The 19289-nt window shown below is 41.4% G+C and overlaps 1 protein-coding gene across 9 annotated transcripts in view; it reads left to right on the forward strand.

Moving 5' to 3' along the window:
• The window catches only part of mfhas1 (malignant fibrous histiocytoma amplified sequence 1), a 97972-nt gene that overhangs the window by 63556 nt on the left and 15127 nt on the right, over positions 1-19289 (forward strand). The gene's annotated exons all lie outside the window — the stretch shown is intronic.

Consider the following 19289-nt stretch of genomic DNA (forward strand, 5'->3'; position numbering starts at 1 on the left):
AGAGTCGTGTCTCTGATTTGGCAATTTTATTTAGAGTTGGTTGTCTAATAATGCGTAGAGATGTTTTGATTACTTCAAAAGTCAAAGCGTTTGATTTCTTGATTTAACAACAATATTCCTTTCACATTGAAAGCACTTGTTTGCACTGTTATATTATTTTTGTGCAGCATGCACAAATGGAGAGTTATTATCTTCCAAAATATGAACTGTCTTTGACATAGAAAACATTAAAGTATCAGGGGTAAGGAATTATTACAGTCAGGGAGAGGGGCAGTTGTTTTTCACTTGAGTTGAGAGGTGATCTGATGGAGGCTTTTGAGTTCATGAATGGTTTGGTTTAAGTAAACCATGAGCAATTGTTTCCACTGCTCACTGAGATGGTAATGAGAAGGAGTACATTTAAAATAATCGGGGGGGGGGAAATATTAAAGGGGAGGTTAGAAAATATTTTATATACATAGGATGGCTAGATTGGAATCCTCTGCCTCAAACTGTTGCTGAAGTAGTCAATAATTAATTTGTTTTAAAAGGAATTGGGTGACTTGAAAAAGGAATAATATTAAACAAACTGGGAGCGAGCAGGAGAGTGGAATATTAAAAGGTATGGGCTGCAATCAGCAGAGTGAAATATAGACTGGGTGGAATATTAAAAGAAGTGAGTGTAATGAAGAAATTGGGAATAAACTGGGGAGAATATTAAACTGTATAGGTTCAATCAAGAAAGTGGAATTAAATTGGATGGCTTGGAAAAAGAATAATATTAAACAGTACTGCGAATGAGCAGGAGAGCGGAATTAAACTAGGTAGAATATTAAAGGGCATTGCGAGTGAGGAGGAAAGTGGAATCAGACAAGGTAGGATATTAAAAGGTAGGAGGAGTAGAGTGGGATTAGACTAGATTGTCCTGTTTAGGAGCTAAATTGAAAAGCAAGGGCCGGGATTTCCTGGTCCCGCCTGCCACGGCACTGGAAATTCCCGCCCAAAGTCAACGGATCTTTAGCTGGTCCATCAAATTTTGCATCCCACCCGTGACAATTCCTACCACAGGCAGGACCAGAAAATCCCGGCCAGAATTAAGCAGGTAATAATCTTGGTACAATTACGCAAGCCATGTGCAAATTGGCATAGGGACAAACCGATTAGGAAAGTCAATATGTGGCAACAGGAGTGGCATGGGGAAGAGGCGCTGTATATCATGGGACACTGGCAGCAGTACTGGGAGGGAAGGGAGCTGTACCATTGGGGCCGATTGCACCTGAACCAGGCTAGGATCAAGATCCTAGTGGAAAAGGTAACTGGGACTGTAAATAAAACTTTAAACTAATACATGGGAGGGAACTGCTAGAAATGACAGAAACCTTACAATAAAAGGATCAGGGAAGGAGAGTAAAGGACAAACTAAAGGGATAAGGATAACTCTAATGGCTAGAGATTGGAGTCAGAGTGTAAAGGTAAAATAACGAAGAGGCATAAAGTGTACAGAACTGAAAAGTATATAAACCAAAATAGATGAATGGGTGCAATAGCTTGTAGAGATGATCTGGATTTCGTAGGAATGACTGGAACATGGCTATATAGAGAAGAGGATTGGCAACTAAATATTGTATGTTTAGCAAGGAAGAAGGGGAGGTAGAATAGCTGTACTTGTTAAAAAGAATTTCATGGTGGTCGAAAAAAGGATGTAACTATCAGTAAAATCAATATAGAATCCTTATGGGTTATTTTAGACCAAATAATTGAAGGGAAATGGAGGAAGAAATATGTCGGCAAATCTACGAGATGAATAGTAGACACAGAATAATAATCATGAGAGATTTCAATTACTTCCAGATAAATTGGTAGAGCATAGTAGCAAAAGGAGAAAAGGGAAATCAAGCTTTTAGTGTATTTAGGACTCCTGAGTATATAAGTCCAACGGGAAAAGTCGCTGCTGGATTTTACAATGGGTAATCAGCCAGAGCAGGAGGTAGTAGTGATCACTGCATTCTAAGGTTCAAGATTAGGATTGAGAGTGACATAAATAGGACAAAGGTTAAGATAATAGAAAAAAGCCAGCTAAGAGGGAATGAGGCTGGAACTAAAGAAGGTAAACTGGGGAAAAAATCTTGAAAAACAGAGATTTTTTAAAAATGAGAAATCTTTAAAAGGTAATCAATAGAGTTCAAAAGAAATTAATCATAAAACGGTTACAGTACAGAAGGAGGCCATTTGGCCCATCGTGTCTGTGCTGGCTCTCTGAAGGAGCAATTTACCTAGTGTCATTCCTTTGCCTTCTCCCTGTTTCCCTGCACATTCTCCACCATCAGAATTTATCCTATGTATTCCACCAAAAGCCAAAAGCAAGTGAGCTTGGAGATGTGAATAAATAAAGAACGAAAGGGAAAATTTAATTTTAAAGGGAAAAAGCATATGCAAAATACTTACATGCTAAAAGGGGAAGGACAAAAAGGAATATAAAGAAGTTAGATAAAACCATCAAGAATTAGGCAAAGAGAAATTACAAAATCAAATTATGATGGAATAGAAAAAATAGGAAGGCATTCTCTGGACATGAATAACATAAAAATGAAAATAGGGATATTGCTACTAAATGATGAATAAGGTAAACTCGTGGGAAATGATAAAGAAATGGCAGTGTAACTACTCCGCCTCATTTTTCACTAAAGAGGATAACAAAATGGCCACTTCACTAGAGGATGATCTTAAAAATATAGAAATACAGTTTGGATAGAAAGGGAGGAAATAATTCACAAACTAGCAAAATTAAAAAAGATAAAACCCCAGGTCTGGAGACAACAGAAAATATAATCAGAAATATTCTGTGTGGATTCTGAAAGGCTAAGCCATGCTTAGCTAGCCTGATAGAATTCTTTAAAAAGGCAATAGAAAGAACAAACAAGGGTAATGTGGTAGATGTCACCAGCTTAGATTTTTAAAATAAAAACAAAAAAACTGCGGATGCTGGAAATCCAAAACAAAACAGAATTACCTGGAAAAACTCAGCAGGTCTGGCAGCATCGGTGGAGAAGAAAAGAGTTGATGTTTCGAGTCCTCATGACCCTTCAACAGAACTAGGTGAATCCAAGGAAGGGGTGAAATATAAGCTGGTTTAAGGTGTTTGGGGAGGGGGGGGTGGGTTTGGTTGGGGGGAGAGAAGTGGAGGGGGTGGTGTGGTTGTAGGGACAAACAAGCAGTGATAGAAGCAGATCATCAAAAGATGTCACAGACAACAGAACAAAAGAACACATTGGTGTTAAAGTTGGTGATATTATCTAAACGAATGTGCTAATTAAGAATGGATGGTAGGGCACTCAAGGTATAGCTCTAGTGTGGGTGGGGGAGCATAAAAGATTTAAAAATAATGGAAATAGGTGGGAAAAGAAAAATCTATATAAATTATTGGAAAAAGTAAAAGGAAGGGGGAAGAAACAAAGGGGGTTGGGATGGAGGAGGGAGGTCAAGACCTAAAGTTGTTGAATTCAATATTCAGTCTGGAAGGCTGTAAAGTACCTAGTCGGAAGATGAGGTGCTGTTCCTCCAGTTTGCGTTGGGCTTCACTGGAACAATGCAGCAAGCCAAGGGCAGACATGTGGGCAAGAGAGCAGGGTGGAGTGTTAAAATGGCAAGCGACAGAGAGGTTTGGGTCATTCTTGTGGACAGACCGCAGGTGTTCTGCAAAGCGGTCGCCCAGTTTACGTTTGGTCTCTCCAATGTAGAGGAGACCACATTGGGAGCAATGAATGCAGTAGACTAAGTTGGGGGAAATGCAAGTGAAATGCTGTTTCACTTGAAAGGAGTGTTTGGGCCCTTGGACGGTGAGGAGAGAGGAAGTGAAGGGACAGGTGTTACATCTATTGCATGGGCATGGGGTGGTGCCTTAGGAGGGGGTTGAGGAGTAGGGGGTGATGGAGGAGTGGACCAGGGTGTCCAGAAGGGAACGATCCCTACAGAATGCCAACGGAGGGGGGGTGAAGGGAAGATGTGTTTGGTGGTGGCATCATGCTGGAGTTGGTGGAAATGGCGGAGGATGATCCTTTGAATGCGGAGGCTGGTGGGGTGATAAGTGAGGACAAGGGGGACCCTATCATGTTTCTGGGACGGAGGAGAAGGCGTGAGGGCGGATGTGCGGGAGATGGGCCGGACACGGTTGAGGGCCCTGTCAACGACCGTGGGTGGAAAGCCTCGGTTAAGGAAAAAGAAGGACATGTCAGAGGAACTGTTTTTGAAGGTAGCATCATCGGAACAGATGCGACGGAGGTGAAGGAACTGAGAGAATGGGATGGAGCGGGGGGTGAGGAGCTGTAGTCAAGGTAGCTGTGGGAGTCAGTAGGTTTGTAATGGATATTGGTGGACAGTCTATCACCAGAAATTGAGACAGAGAGGTCAAGGAAGGGAATGGAAGGGAAGTGTCAGAGATGGACCACGTGAAAATGATGGAGGGGTGGAGATTGGAAGCAAAATTAATAAATTTTTCCAAGTCCCGACAAGAGCATGAAGCAGAACGGAAGTAATCATCGATGCACCGGAGAAAGAGTTGTGGAAGGGGGCCGGAGTAGGACTGGAACAAGGAATGTTCCACATACCCCATAAAGAGACAGGCATAGCTGGGGCCCATGCGGGTACCCATGGCCACGCCTTTTATTTGGAGGAAGTGAGAGGAGTTGAAGGAGAAATTGTTCAGTGTGAGAACAAGTTCAGCCAGACGGAGATTTTTAAAATGCCTTTGTTCAGATATGACATGGTTGGGCCCATGACAAAGGTTAGAGCATGTGGAGTTAGGAGACAGGTAGCTGAATGGATAGAAAACCGGCTAAAAGATAGAAAGCAGAGAGAAAAACTGAAGTGTAGTTATGCAAATTGGAGGCCGGTAGAAAGTGGTATCCCATTAGAATCGGTGCTGGGACCACTCATTCATAATTTCCATTAATGATCTGAATTTAGGAATAAGTAACTCAATATCAAGATGTGCAGATGATACCAGGTTGGGAGGTATAACTAGCCCTAAGGAAGGAACATGATACAAAAAGGGGTTAAAAACTTGCAGACCATACATTTAAGCAGCAAATTAACTTTCACATGGATAAATGTGAACTGATGCACTTCGGTAGGAAAATAGAAAAATCATCAATACCTTAGAAAAGAAGGATCTGAATGGAGTAGAAGAGTAAAGAGATCTTGGATACAGGTGAATAAATCATTAAAAGTATTATTGCAGTCAGCAAAGCAATCAAAAATACTGGGATTTATTTCATGGGGGATAAAATTCAAAAGTAGTGGAGTTATGTTAAACTTGTATAGGACCCTTGGAGTACTGTGCATAGTTCTAGTCTCCATACTGTAAAAAGAAAATGGAAGCACTCAAGAAAGTGCAACTAAGTCTCTCAGGGAAAGTATCAGAACTGAGCGATTACGATTATTGAAAGATTGAACAGATTGAAGATCTTTTTTCTACAGAAAGGAGAAAACTTCGAGGAGATGAGGGAGGTCCTTAAAATTTTGAGTGAGTTGGACGGGGTATGTGTGGAGAGAATATTTCCATGTGTGAGTAAAATCTAAAACTAGGGGCCAAAATACAAGATGGCAACTAATAAATGTAATAGGAAAATAAGGAGAAATGTTTTTACTCAGAGTGGTTAGAATATAGATCTTGCTACCACAAGAAGTGGTTGAGGGCAAATAGCTTAGATGCTTTCAAAGCAAAACTAGTCAAGTACATGAGGGAAGAGGGGATAGCAAGATATGCTGAGGTGGGGTAGATGGAATGGGAGGAGACTCATGTGAAGTAGTTGGACCAAATGGTCTGCTTCTGTGTTGTAGATTCTTTGCAATATAGATAGGTATAGGATTGAGGAGGAAAGTGGGATTCAACTGGATGACTCGTGCTGAAAAACTCCATTTTAACATGATGGGCTAATTGACCCTTTGCAGTCCTGGAGCATGTTATCATTCTACTGTATTCACTATGATTTAGGGAACTAACTGAAGTGTGGGGTTTGGCATTTTAAAGATTCAAATTGGGAGTTTAAAAAATCTTTCCATTCTTTTAGAGATCAATTGCTTGATTCATAGGAGAGATTTCAGCAGCATGCCCTGTTTGATGGTATACAGAGGTCCAAATAGAAGCGGACAAAGGCAGATAGAATTCACCCAGTCTCCTTCTATGATTCTATACCAGTCCAGTTTATTGGACGCTGACTGCATTGCACTTTCTGACAACTGGTGAGGAGCAAAGTCATCTGGAAAGGAGATTCCAGTTACCCAGGATTATTACAGAAGCTGACTCACAGTTCAAGACAGTAGATATATTCAGGTGCAGGCAGAGCTATTGACTCAATAATGATGTTTGACGTAAGCAACCAGCAGAGTCCCTTCAGGTATAAGTAGCCAATAGCCAGGGATGTAGCACTCCCATGATTGTCAACTCCATCTGACGCTGGCTGCACGCCAAATTGTGATTGGCTCATGTTCCTGACTGAGGCTTGAGAGCCAGGAAACCAAACCTTCCAGCTGGGAAGTTTGCATCCTCCAGCATAGTTATCCCACAGGTTTAGCTGGCATTGATGCAGAACCTTGAGCTCACCTGAAATGGTGGCCCATTACTGTTTGCAGTGTCGTTGCTCTGGGATGCTGCCCATAGCGAGGCCTTGGGGGGGCAGGAGATTCTACATGAAGGTCCCCATGGTGCTTGAAAAAGCTGTTATGTTTTCTCACAAGTTGACCTTGGCAAGAAAACCAAAAATGCTTCCTCTACATTTCCTCTTTTATGACTTGACATTGCCATTATAGTTTTGTTGGATTGTGCTTTCATTCAGGAGATGTGACCCTTGGGAATTGTGGCTCCTTTACATGGCACTGCCACCCATAAAAGCACACTGATAAATTCCCAAAATTCAAGGAAGCTTGAATGAGACAGTGAGTAGGGATAAAGAGTTTGAAAAAAGAACGAAAGATGACATGAAGAAAAGCTTTTATGTAATGAGTGGTTACAATCTGGAATGCACTGTCTGAAAGGCTGGTCGAGGCAGGTTGAATTGTGGCTTTCAAAAGGAAGTTGGATACACGCCAGAAGGGAAAAAAATTACAGCTCTACGGGCAAAGGGCACAGAAGTGGGAATAGGTAAATTGCTCCTGCACAGAGCCAGCACAGGCTCAATGGGCCGAAGAGTCTGCTCTTGTGCTGTAACCATTAAATGATTCTATAATGGGAACATTCTCTGGCAATTAAGACGTGTAAGTGGTGTTCCCAGGGATCTATCTTGGGGCCTCAGCTTTTCGCCATCCATAATTAACAACTTTGGTGAAGGAATAGAGAATTGTACATCTAACTTTGCAAATGACATTAAGTTAGAAGCACATTAAGTTGTAAAGATGGGAACAGGAAGTTACAAAGGAGCATTGATAGATGAAGTTAATGGGGAAAAACTATGGCAGACGGGGTTCAATGTTGAGAAGTGTGAGGTCATCCACTTTGGATCTGAGAAAGATAAATTGGAATATTTTCTTAATGGTGAGGCACTAGGAACTGTGAAGGAGCATAGGAATGTAGGTGTCAGTGTACACATTGCTAAAAACTAGTACATAGGCACTAAAAACTAGTGCATAGGTGCAAAAAGCATTCAAAAAGACTGATGGAATGTTTATCTCAGAAAGGAGCTGGAATGCAAAAGTGAGGAGGTGATGGTCAGATTTGTGATGGTGAGAGTACAGCACAGATTCACCAGAATGATGACAGGACCTAAGTGGTTAAATTATGAGGACAGGTTGCATAAACTTGGTTATTAATCCCTTGAGTTTAGGAGATTGAGGGGTCAAATCTCATGTGATTATCTTGCAGTTAGGACTTGCAAAAAAAGGCATTTTAGTACTCATTTAGTACAACCTCGAAGCTTCTTAAGCTTCACTTATTTTAGTTTAAAAAAAAGGTGACCTCTTTTACTCAGCTCCTAGAATCCAAACACATTTCCATTTTTTTTAAACATGATTTTGTAATGGCAACAATATCATACAGAGGGAAGAAAAAGATTCACTGAAGTTTCTAGAGCAGAATCCCCCAAATTCACTCATCCAAGACTGTGCCAAAGCCAGGGATTATGTGATTATAGCTCTCAAATATTTCAAATTGGAAAGTCTATGGCATTTCTTGATCTTGAAGTTCAGATGGTGCTTGCATCCCAAAGCCCTGTGAGTCCCTCTAGATTCATTGTTTGCAGGGTTTTTAAGCCCCCTGTGACTGCTCCCCTAACATGGATTCAATTGCTTGGATATATTGGCACGCTGGTGATGCTCCTCTTAGAGAAGAGAAGGTTGAAAGGTGATTTGGTAGAGGTGTTTTGAAATCATGAGAGGTTTGCGCAGAGTAGATGAGGAAAAACTGCTCCCATTTGGCAGAAGGGTTGAGAACCAGAAGGCACCGATTCAGGGTGAATGGCGACGCGAGGAAAAACCTCTTTACAGAGAGAGGGGTTCAGATCTGGAATGCACTGCCTGAGTGTGTGATGGAGGCGGATTCAATTGTGTCTTTCTAAGGGGAATTGGATAAGCACCTGCAGCCAAAGCAAATTGCTGAGCTTTGGGAAAAGGGCAAGAGGAGTGGGACTAACTGAGTTACTCTTGCAGAGAGACGCATGGACACAAAGGGCTGAATGACTTCCTCCTGTGCTGTGTAACCATTCTATCATTCCGCTGGCACACCCCTCTGTTTACTTCCATATAAACATTAAATCCTCAGGAAATGCCAAGGCGATCATCTTGGTATAAAAATAGGTAGCAAAAACGAGGGGTGGGCTAGAGTGTTTTTCTTTTTCAGTACATTTAAAGACCTTGACCTACCAGTACATATTGCCTCATTATAAGTTTTGCATTTCCCACAGTTACTTTTTAAAAGCATAGTCAGCTGTTCTTATGTAGATAGCAAAGCAATTAAATACCTCACAGGAAGATCCTATAGTCAATTAATTAGGTCAGTTAATGTTTCCAAGAGCATTTCTTGAAGGGAATTTGTTTTATTCACTCATGGGATGTAGGCATCGTTGACAAGCCCAGCATTTATTGTCCATCCCTAATTCTCCTTGAGAAAGTGGTGGTGAGCCGCCGCCTTGAACTGCTGCAATCCATCTGGTGTAGGTACACCCGCCGTGCTGATAGGAAGGGAGTTCTAGGATTTTAACCCAGCGACAGTGAAGGAACAGTGATATATTTCTAAGTCAGGTTGGTGAGCGGCTTGGAGGGGAACTTCAACGTGGTGATGTTCCCATGGCCTGGATTTTACGGCCAGTCCCGCCAAACTGAATGAAGATTTTAAATGGCTCGCCGCATCCACTGAGGGAGAACACACCATGGTGGGACCATAAAATCCTGCCCCATGTGTCTGCTATCCTTTTTCTTCTGGATGGGAAAAGATGGTGGGAAGCAATGAATGTTTAAGGTGGTGGATGAGGTGCAGATCAACCAGGCTGCTTTGTCCTGGGTGGTGTCAAGCTTATTGAGTAATGTGCACTTATCCAGGCAGGAGGGAAGTATTCCATCACACTCCTGACTTGTCACTTGTAGATGGTGGACAGGCTTTGCTCTTATAGCCACAGTATTTATATGGCTGGTCCACTTAAGTTTTGGGTCAATGGTAACGCTAGGATGTTGTCGGTAGGGGTTTGAGCAATGGTAATGTCATTGAATGTCAAAGGCAGTTGGTTAGATTTTCTCTTGTTGGAGATGGTTGTTGCCATTATCTGAGGATTTGCGAGCAGTGCTGAACATTGTGCAATCATCAATGAAAATCTCCACTTCTGACCTTATGATGGAAGGAAGATCATTGATAAAGCAGCTGAAAATGGTTGGGCCTAGGACACTGCATTGAGGAACTCCTGTAGTGATGTTCTGAGCCGAGATGACTGACGTCCAACAGGCACAACCACCTTCCTTTATGTAGGTGTGACTCCAACCGGTGGAGCGGTTTCCATGATTCCCGTTGACTTGAGTTTTACTAGGGCTCCTTGGTACCACACAATCAAATGCTGCCTTGATAGCACTCTCATTTCCTCCCTGGAATTCTGCTGTTTTGTCCATTTTTGGCCAAGACCATAATGAGGCCTGGAGCCATTTGGTCCTTGCGGAACCTAAACTAAGCATCGGTGAGCAGGTTATTGCTGGGTAAGTGCTGCTTGATCGCACTGTCAATGACCCCTTCCATCACTTTGCTGATGATTGAGCTTAGAATTATGGGGTGATAATTGGCTGGGGATTAGATTTGTCCTGATTTTTGTGAATAGGACATACCTGGGCAATTTCCACATGGTCAGGTTGTAGCTGTACTAACATGACTCGGCTTTGCTCTGTCAATCATATGCTGCTTCCCCTGTTTAGCATGCACATGGTCCTGTGTTGTAGCCTGACCTGGTTGTCATCTCATTTTTAGATATGTCTGGTACTGTAGATCGGGGATAAAGACAGAGCTGCTGCTCTTCTTCAAATTCTTAAATGGGCTGTGGAAATAACTACCAAAGATCATAGAATTTTGCAGGATAAGGAAAAGGCCATTCTGCCCAATGTGCCTGTGCTGGCTCTTTGTCCAGAGAGGGCGACAGATTCACATTGGTGCAGGTATATGGTGCAGTGCCTTTCGTGACTTCCAGGCTTCCAAAATGCTTCAGAGCCAATTATTAAGTGTACTCACTATTGTAATATAGGAAACATGGCAGCCAATTTGAGCACAGCAAGGTCCACAAAAAGCAATGAGGTAAATGACCAGATAATCTGTTTTTGTGGTGTTGGTTGAGTGATACATATTGGCTAAGGTACCAGGAAGAACTCTCCTTTTCAAATAGTGCAATTGAATCTTTTATGAGAGAGCAGATGAAGCCTTGTAAGTTTATGAGGTTTAAAAGTAGGAGGAGTATCCTAACGTGCACAATGTCCCATTCACCCATTTCCCCTGTGCTCACTGACCGAGATTGACTCCTGGTCAGTCTAACAACTCATTGAATTTAAAATTCTAACCTAGTGTTCAGATCTTTCCATGGCCTCACCTGTCCCTTCTTTGTAACCTCCTCCATCCCTTCAGCCTTCCAATATTTTAACGTTCACCCAACTCTGGCCTCATGTGTCCACAGTTTCCATTATCCCACCTTTGGCAGCTGTACCTTCAGCTACCTATGCCCAAAGCTCTGGAATTTCTCCCATCAATAACCTGGCAGTCATTGTACTGAAAACAAAGATCAGTTGTACGGAGACACTCATTGTAACTGAATTTATTCTGTTCTATTAATTAACATAGTTGGCATTTTATTGGATTGTTGGTCAATGAATTTAGCAAGAAGAAGTCAATAAAAACCGCATCAGTTCATTGCAATAAGACAGACTATTAACACAAAAGTCGGTTGAGCAAGCCCCGGCTTGTTTGGGTTTGCCTCATTCCAGCTAATGTGGTAGAGCTTGTTAATAAATAGAAGATCAAAAGACTTCAGGAGAGCTTTGTATCTGGTTCTTGAGCTTACTGGAGCTTAAAGCTCAAATTCAGATGTGTAAGCAGGAATCTAGCAAACTCCTGAACTTTCTATAGAGCAATGGTGTGCAGGCTATCGACCGTGCAATACCCCTCAGTAATGCACTGAAGTATCAGCCTAGGTTACATGTTCAAGTCCCTGAGAGTAAAGTTTGAACCACAACTTCCTGCCTCACATACTGCTTGTATGGCCCATTGAACCATGACCCACACCCAAGTCCTATAATTGGGCGAGACTTGTCTCTGTTGTAATCCTTGTAATGAAGTTAGGAATGGGGAGTTGAAGCAATGGCATTTGACCATTTCTGGTGCATCCCATGAGATGTATGTGACCATGGTAATGGCTGGTGTCATTGGTCATGGGACACAATCATCCATTCTTATGAAATCATTTGGAAGAGTTGGCTGCTTCCATTTTAAAGATGAGGGATGTGAATATTCTTCAGTGAGTAAAATGTCTCTTGCAAGTGCTGAGAGCTGATTAGGTGTGGTCCCCTGTTGCAGCATGCTGTATTTCATGCAGTGCTTTTTCAATAGATATTCTGTTACCTAGCAATGTGAATGTTGCATCAATGTGGGATGAGATTATGGGGATAATGTTGCGAGTGTCCACTGCAGCTGGAAAACTCTGCTAGCTGGGAGCACCAATGGTGATGGCGCTGTTACACTATGGGGTTGAGGTTGGCAACTCTGGTTGAGTGTATTCCTGGAGGTTTCATTTCATGATCTCCGACCTCAAACTACTCCATCCCCACAATCCCGTTCTCCAGGATCGTTCTCCATCCTGCAGGCGCACAGCCTTGCCACACCAAATGGAAAGGGCATAATCTCTTCATTATCTAACTGGATTAATCTTGACTGTTAATGAAACAGCCTTATTCTCTACCAGCAATGGTTGTGTAACTAATAAATTGAGCAGTTCAAAAAGCAAAACACCATTTTGTTTTATGCCCCTGGGATTTTTCTACTGGGTTGCTTGCAGCAGCATCCTGGACATTATTATTCAATTCCTGGGGCAGAATTTTTACCTCGTCGGGTGGGCGCAGCAGGAAGGCCCGGGAGCAGACGTGCAACGGACCACTGCCCGTGATTTCACATTGGCTGGCCAATTAACAGCCAGCCAGTGTGAAACGCATGCTGATAACCTCAGCACTGCCAGGGGGTGGGTTGCTGTGGAAGAGGGCGAGCGCAGAAGTCAGCACATGCATGCGGGTGTGCTCGCAGAAAGCTCCTTGAAGGCACAGAGCTGCCTTGGGGCCAAAGATTTTTCACATGAAAAATAGTTTTCAAAAAAAAGGAAAACATGTCCCCTCGTGACTGTCACATGAGCAGGGACATGTTGAAACTGAGTTCTAAAACTTTTTATTTTATTGTTAATTTACACCGGAAACCTCACCCCAACGTTGGTTGAGGTTTCCTTAAAAATCCAAAGGCCACTTGGCCGATTGGCCCACCCACCAACCGTAAGGTTGGACAGGGCAGGGAAAAATTCTATTTAATTAATTGATTAATGGGCTTAACAGCTCTCTTAATTGTTGGCGGGCGCACTGCCGACTCGCGTGCGCAGCCACTGACCGAAATATTGTGTGGGTGCACAATGATGTCGGGACACTTGCCCAAAGTCATCACGCACTATTTTTCTCCTGTTCAGGTTGGGCGTGCGCCTGCCCAACAAGGGAAAAGTTCTGCCCCTGGAGATTCCAGCACAATCCTGGAGGGTTTACAACCCATATAGGATTTATCCTGTGATCAGCAAAGTCCTAGAGAGCGTTACTGGGAGCCAGTCACCTAAATTCCAATCTGATGGGTGATTTGAGGAGGCCCATCTTTTAACTTTGCTTAAAAGGAAACATCTGTGGTTAAGTTCTATAGATTATGAAGGAACTATTAAATCAACATGGGCTGTATTGCCCAAGCAAAATGTTGTGAAGTATTTGATATGTGGGTGGCAGGCTGAGGCAACAGGTGTCAGCCGTGGCTCAGTGCTAGCACTCTCGCCCAAGTCAGAAGTTTGTGGGTTCCAGCTCCATTCCTGAGATTTTAGCACATAGCCTTGGCTGACCTTTCAGTGCTTTACTGAGAGAGTGTTGCACTGTTAGAGTTGTCATCTTTCTGATGCGACAATAAATACAAGTCGGCCCTCCTAGATGAACAGAAACGTTCCCACAGTGCTATTGTAACAAGAGCTGAGAAGCTTGGCCAGTGCACTGGCCCATATTCATCCCTCAACTAGCAACTAAAACAGATGACGTTTTCACTTTTTCCGTTTTTGGGATCTTGTGTGGAAATTGGCTATGACGTTTCCTAATTACAATAGGGACCATCCTTCTAAGGTAATTAATTGGCTTTGAGACGTCCTGAGGTTGTAAATGGTGCTAGAAAAATGCAATGACTAAAGAATGTGTTTGTGATGTTGGTTGGATGCTAGCTATTGCCCAGCAAACCAGGAGAAACCCCTGCTCTTCTTTGAATAGTGTTATGAAATCTTTGACATTCAACTGAGAGGGCAGTTGGGTTCTCAGTTTAATGATATATCAAAAAGATGGCACCTCCAACAGTTCAGCATTCCCTCAGTACTGCTCTAAAGTGCCAACATGAATTATGTGCTCATGTTTCTGGAGTTTCTCATATTAGTGCTATTTAGTTGCCACTTCCAGGTTTAGCGATTGTTTGATTATTTGGATGCTGACCCCTTTAACTGATTACACCATAGACACCTATGGGATTTGGAAAAATGTCAGATTCCAGCCAATTAGAACTTGTCCAGTCTGTACGTGTGAAGAAGCATTTCTATTGACCCTAATCAGTGCTGATAAATCAGACGTGTTTAAAGCTTTCATGCACTGAATCCCATAGTTTCTGACTCTCTGTTTGTAGATGTGGAGATATGATATGAACTCTGGAACACACCCATTACTGACAGGAAATTTACTTTAAATTCTGTTACCATTGTGAAAGGAGCTGTGTCTTGTGATGTACCTTAACTTATGGGGAAAGAACATGAGGGTGGAGGAAGTATTCACTTTTCCTTCCCCCGAATAAATGTCCTGACAAAATATTTCTAACAACCGTTTAGAGAAACTCCATGTTGGGTAATTGCATGTAGACCTTCTCCATTACTGAGTGAGGTAGGTATGTCAGTGATTGCTGTTGTTGCTTGGCGCAGGCATCACTGTTCAATTCCTTGACATTGACTGGGCCATTACATTGTTCAATACAAGCCAGGAGTTCAGTGAAGAATGTTTACGGATATGATTCTAGCTGACATTGAACTATCTTCGTATTAAAATTGAGGGTGTTAATCCCTAGTCATCAACTGTGACTCCTGCCTCTTAAATTGGAAGGTCATGCATTCCCCTCTCTGGATGTGAGTAGGTGACCCAGACTGACACATAGCAAGGTTTAGGCTTTGGATTTATAAAAATTGGGTAAATGCAGTCTTAGGTTGGAATTATGTCCTCGCTAAAGGATAGGTATTAACTTTGCAATACGGAGCAAGTGCTGCACTGAGAGGTGCCATTTTTCAGCTAAGACATTAAACCGAGACTCTGCCTGCCCTTTCAGATCTCAGGGTACTATTAGAAGAGCAGGGGAGTTCTGGCATCCTGACCAACATCTATCCTCAATTGTCATCACTAAAACAGATTATTTGTTTGTTGGGACCTTGCAGTGGAAAATTCAGCTGCTGAATTTCCATACAGTTGCTGCACTTCAAAAGAAAATGTTTCAGAGGCTGTGAAGTGCTTTAGGATACCTGAAATTATTGAAAGGCTCTGTGTAAATGTAATTCTTTCTTTCAAAAAGTGAGAGCAGCATTCTGGTAGATCCTCCCATAGATCAAAGAGGGACTCACCTTCTCTGACTGAGACATCTGATGTGACAGGCAGATTGCTGTTAAGTATTCAAATATTTGTGTTAGAAGCATTATATAGGTATCTTTTCCTTTTTAGCCGGTGTGTTTTTGTTCCTATGTTTAAATTAAAGAAGTAAAACCCACCATCCTTACCTGATGTAGCTATATCTGATTCCAGTCCCACACCAACATGGTTGACTGGCCACTCAAGTGTATCAAATCACTAGAAAGTTCTTGCAGTAAAAGTTTAGATTAAAATTATTTTTTCGCCATAGTTTGCACCTTCCTAATGAGAAATAATCAACATGATGTTGCATATTATTATGTTTAAGCCCTCTGTGAGAATACTGACACAGACACAATTAATCTAGTACAGACTCCAACATGTGCAGGTAGAGAGGCTGACTAGAGCTAAGTCGTGAAATATGCCACAGTCTGCTGGAATCCAGCATGGACTTGATGGGCTGAATGGTCATCTTCTATGCCGTAATAATTGTATGACTCCTGGATAAGTGGAAGTAATACATCCATCTGGTGTCCTGTTCTAATCAGAGAAGAGCCTTTGCTTTGAATGGGAGTGGGCTCCTGCTGCTGAGGCCGGTTTGGTTTTATTGTTCCATGTGCAGGAAATTCTCTATTAACCTTCAGGCAATTTGAGTTGTATTGCTCCGTCATGTATCAATTTTACTTCAATCTGCTTGCCCTACTGAGAACCATTAGTTTTCATTTGCTTATGAACTTACATTAATGATTTAGGCCCTTTAGGAAGCTCCTTTTGCTGAAAGTTGAAGATCCCTAATTAATTATCTCAGCTGCCAAGTGCTGGTCTGCTCTGTTATTCTAATTTATCTTTTTGCTTTAAGCATCAAAATATACATACCTGCTGTTGCAAAATTACAAGATCAGGGCTTTACTGAACAGGCCTTTATCATATTTCACAATTCCAGTATGAGCGCAAACTACAGAGTTTGACTCTCCTTTCTTATACAAATAATACCTTTGATCTCTATATTCCTATCCATGCATAATATCAATAAATCATAGTATATCAAAAATGCATAAAACTGATAACAGAATAACAACATGGAACCAGCCAATGCACTTGGCCCTGCAAAATCAACTTATAAGCTCTTCCTATCATTTTATTAATATAAACACAAGTGACCAAATTAATATATTCCAAATCATCATGGACATAGTTGAGTCACTTTTACACATTCCATCCCCTTCCTTTAATGAAAAGATACCTTTGCCTTAGGCCCACTTACCCAATGCACTCCTAGTGCAAAAGAAAGTTGGTTTAAATCATCATATGCTGATCTGATAGACAACCCAGACCAATAAGGTTCTCATGTAATGTGAATGTTCACACCCACACTGAGTAGGTCTACATTAATGAGCTAGTTAGTGACTTCCATCCAAATTCGCATTCACAGCTGTCAGCGACTGGTTTTCCACCTTCCCGGTTAGCCCCCTCATCAGAGAGGGTTTTATCTCGATGCCCTAGGTCACGGTAATTTTATGAGGACCTTAATTTCTGTGAAATCTAAGTGCCAATATCTTTATTTTTTTTTTAATATTGTACATTTGTTTACTTCCTCTCCACAAACTTAACTCCCTGGAACATCTATCATGTCAGTATTTATAATGAAAACTGCGTATATAAAGTTATAATAGGATTCTGTATATAAATAACTTCTAATTTCCCAAGTAAACATTTTCTGTCACATTATGATACCATATCGGGAGCACTGGTTAGGTTCAGAATTGTTCATTGCAAATCACTAGTTAGGTCCTTGGTTTTATAATATTGAAACCGTACAGTTGCTCCATGCTATCTTTAAATAAACATATAGTATTGAGAGTTCTGGGACTTTTATATTGAATCATGGTTGAACCAGGTTCTTAATAAGTGTGTAATTTCTGTTCAGTCGCTCCTGCATCTGCATCATTTAGTTGACATTGGTTAATTTGAAAGGTTTGTTGGTTCCATACACTCTAATTTATGCAGGTGAGGCCTGTGACAATTAGTGCTAAGATTATTAGGTGAGATTACACTGGAATTTAGGCTTGGCCTAAATAGCCAAGTGGTTATGGTACTGGGTTTGTAACCCTAAGATTAAGAGTTCAAATCTCACAATGGCAAACTATGAAACAATGTAACTTCATCTGAATAGGAACAGATGGAAACGGGTTTGTACTCGAAAGAGTTACACTGGAAATTAATTGCAAAGTAATAGAATTTGTACTGACAGAAGATTTTTAACAGTTTACCTTATTAATAAGAACACCTTATAGTAAAAACAAATATTAAAATATGTGGGCAGGTTTCCATTCAAACAAAAAACAAACAAGAAATTGGAATCATTTTATTTCCAGTATCAGATTGCCATATTTAGTGTTGGAGTTCCCTGTATAGTGTAAGTTTGACAAATTATACTCTACATACTTAACCCTTCATCTGCTGGGCAAATCCAGAGAAAGGACTATCTCCTGGGGCTGACCAACTTTTAAGCTTTCACCATGGCATGGAGACAGACTAAAACTACAGAAATAAAGTTATCAAAGGGGTTTGCTTTGTATTTGTAACATTACAATTGGATTATTTTGGGAGCAAGAAAAGGCCTTTAAATCCAAAATACAAATTTCCTTCATGAATAGCCACATCCACCCAAGTTTTTCCCAGTAGTGCCAAGTCTAACCTTGTCTTTCTGTCCTAGCCTTTCTAGCTCTCCTCTTGCCTTCTGTTTCCTCCCAGCTCCCACTGACTTAGCTTCCTTCTAGGCTGACATTTTGGTGCCATATGAGGGAGTGCTGTCTTTTATATGCTCATTAAGCCAAGGTCATCATCTGCTTGTGCAGGTTCATGTAAAATGTGGCATCACACTATCCTGTGAAGAGTAGGTTAACTCTCCCAATGTGCTGGTCAGCATTCACCCCAGTTCAATACTACCAAAGCAGACCAAAGTATCATTCATCTTATTCCTATTTGTGAGACCATGCTGTGCACAATTGTGACTGCACTTCAAAAGTGATTAATTGGTTGTGATGTGCTCTGGCATATTTTGAAAATGTGGAAGATGTGATACAAATGCAGGTCTTTCTTCCCTCTGTTGTGTGAATGAGGGGAAACTTGAGTTGAGTATTTAACCTGGTGATCAAATTGAGAGGGACCAGGCCAGAGACATGCTAACAACTGTCAGCATGACTGATCAACTGGTGAGAGAAGAGATTCATTCATCCGATTCTCTTGTGTTCTCAGAAAGTGGCACCATTGTAGTCTACGTTCATTGACCATTCTCAGTTGCCCTGAGAATGTGGTAGGCCTTCTCCTTAAACCGCTGCAGCCCTTGTGATGATGGTGCTCACACAATAGTGTTCAGTAAGGAATTCCAGGATCCTAACCTGGCAACAGTAATGGAATATATGTCCAACAGGGTGTATGCGAATTGGGTGATGATTGTTCTCATAACATTGCTTCTCTTGTTTGTGTTTTTGATGGTAGAGATCACAGCAGAGGAGATGACAAGAGAGGAATAAAATTAATTCAAGGACATAAATCGAACATATTTTCACATTATAATAGTCATTGCACATAACCTGATTAATTGAAGACTGCTCATAAGAATAAAAGCCTTTCATTTATATAGCACCTTTCACAATTTCAGGATGTCCCAAAGAGCTTTACAATCAATGAAGTGCTCAATGTTTTAATGCAGGAAACATAAATATGCATATAAATCTTCAAGTACAGTTTTATGCATTTTTATTGGATGAGGGAGAATGAAGAAGATTGAAGTTAATTAAAAATCAAACCTGGGCCTTGTCTGTAATCTTTAATGATATGTGGTTTGTGGTGTTTGGTACTTGCCATTTATCAATCTAAAGAAACCATTTTGTTTGATTATAACTGCCTGGACCCCTTTAATATTGTTAGGC

This window comes from Carcharodon carcharias, chromosome 4 (assembly GCF_017639515.1).
Source record: "Carcharodon carcharias isolate sCarCar2 chromosome 4, sCarCar2.pri, whole genome shotgun sequence".
Lineage (NCBI taxonomy): Eukaryota > Metazoa > Chordata > Chondrichthyes > Lamniformes > Lamnidae > Carcharodon > Carcharodon carcharias.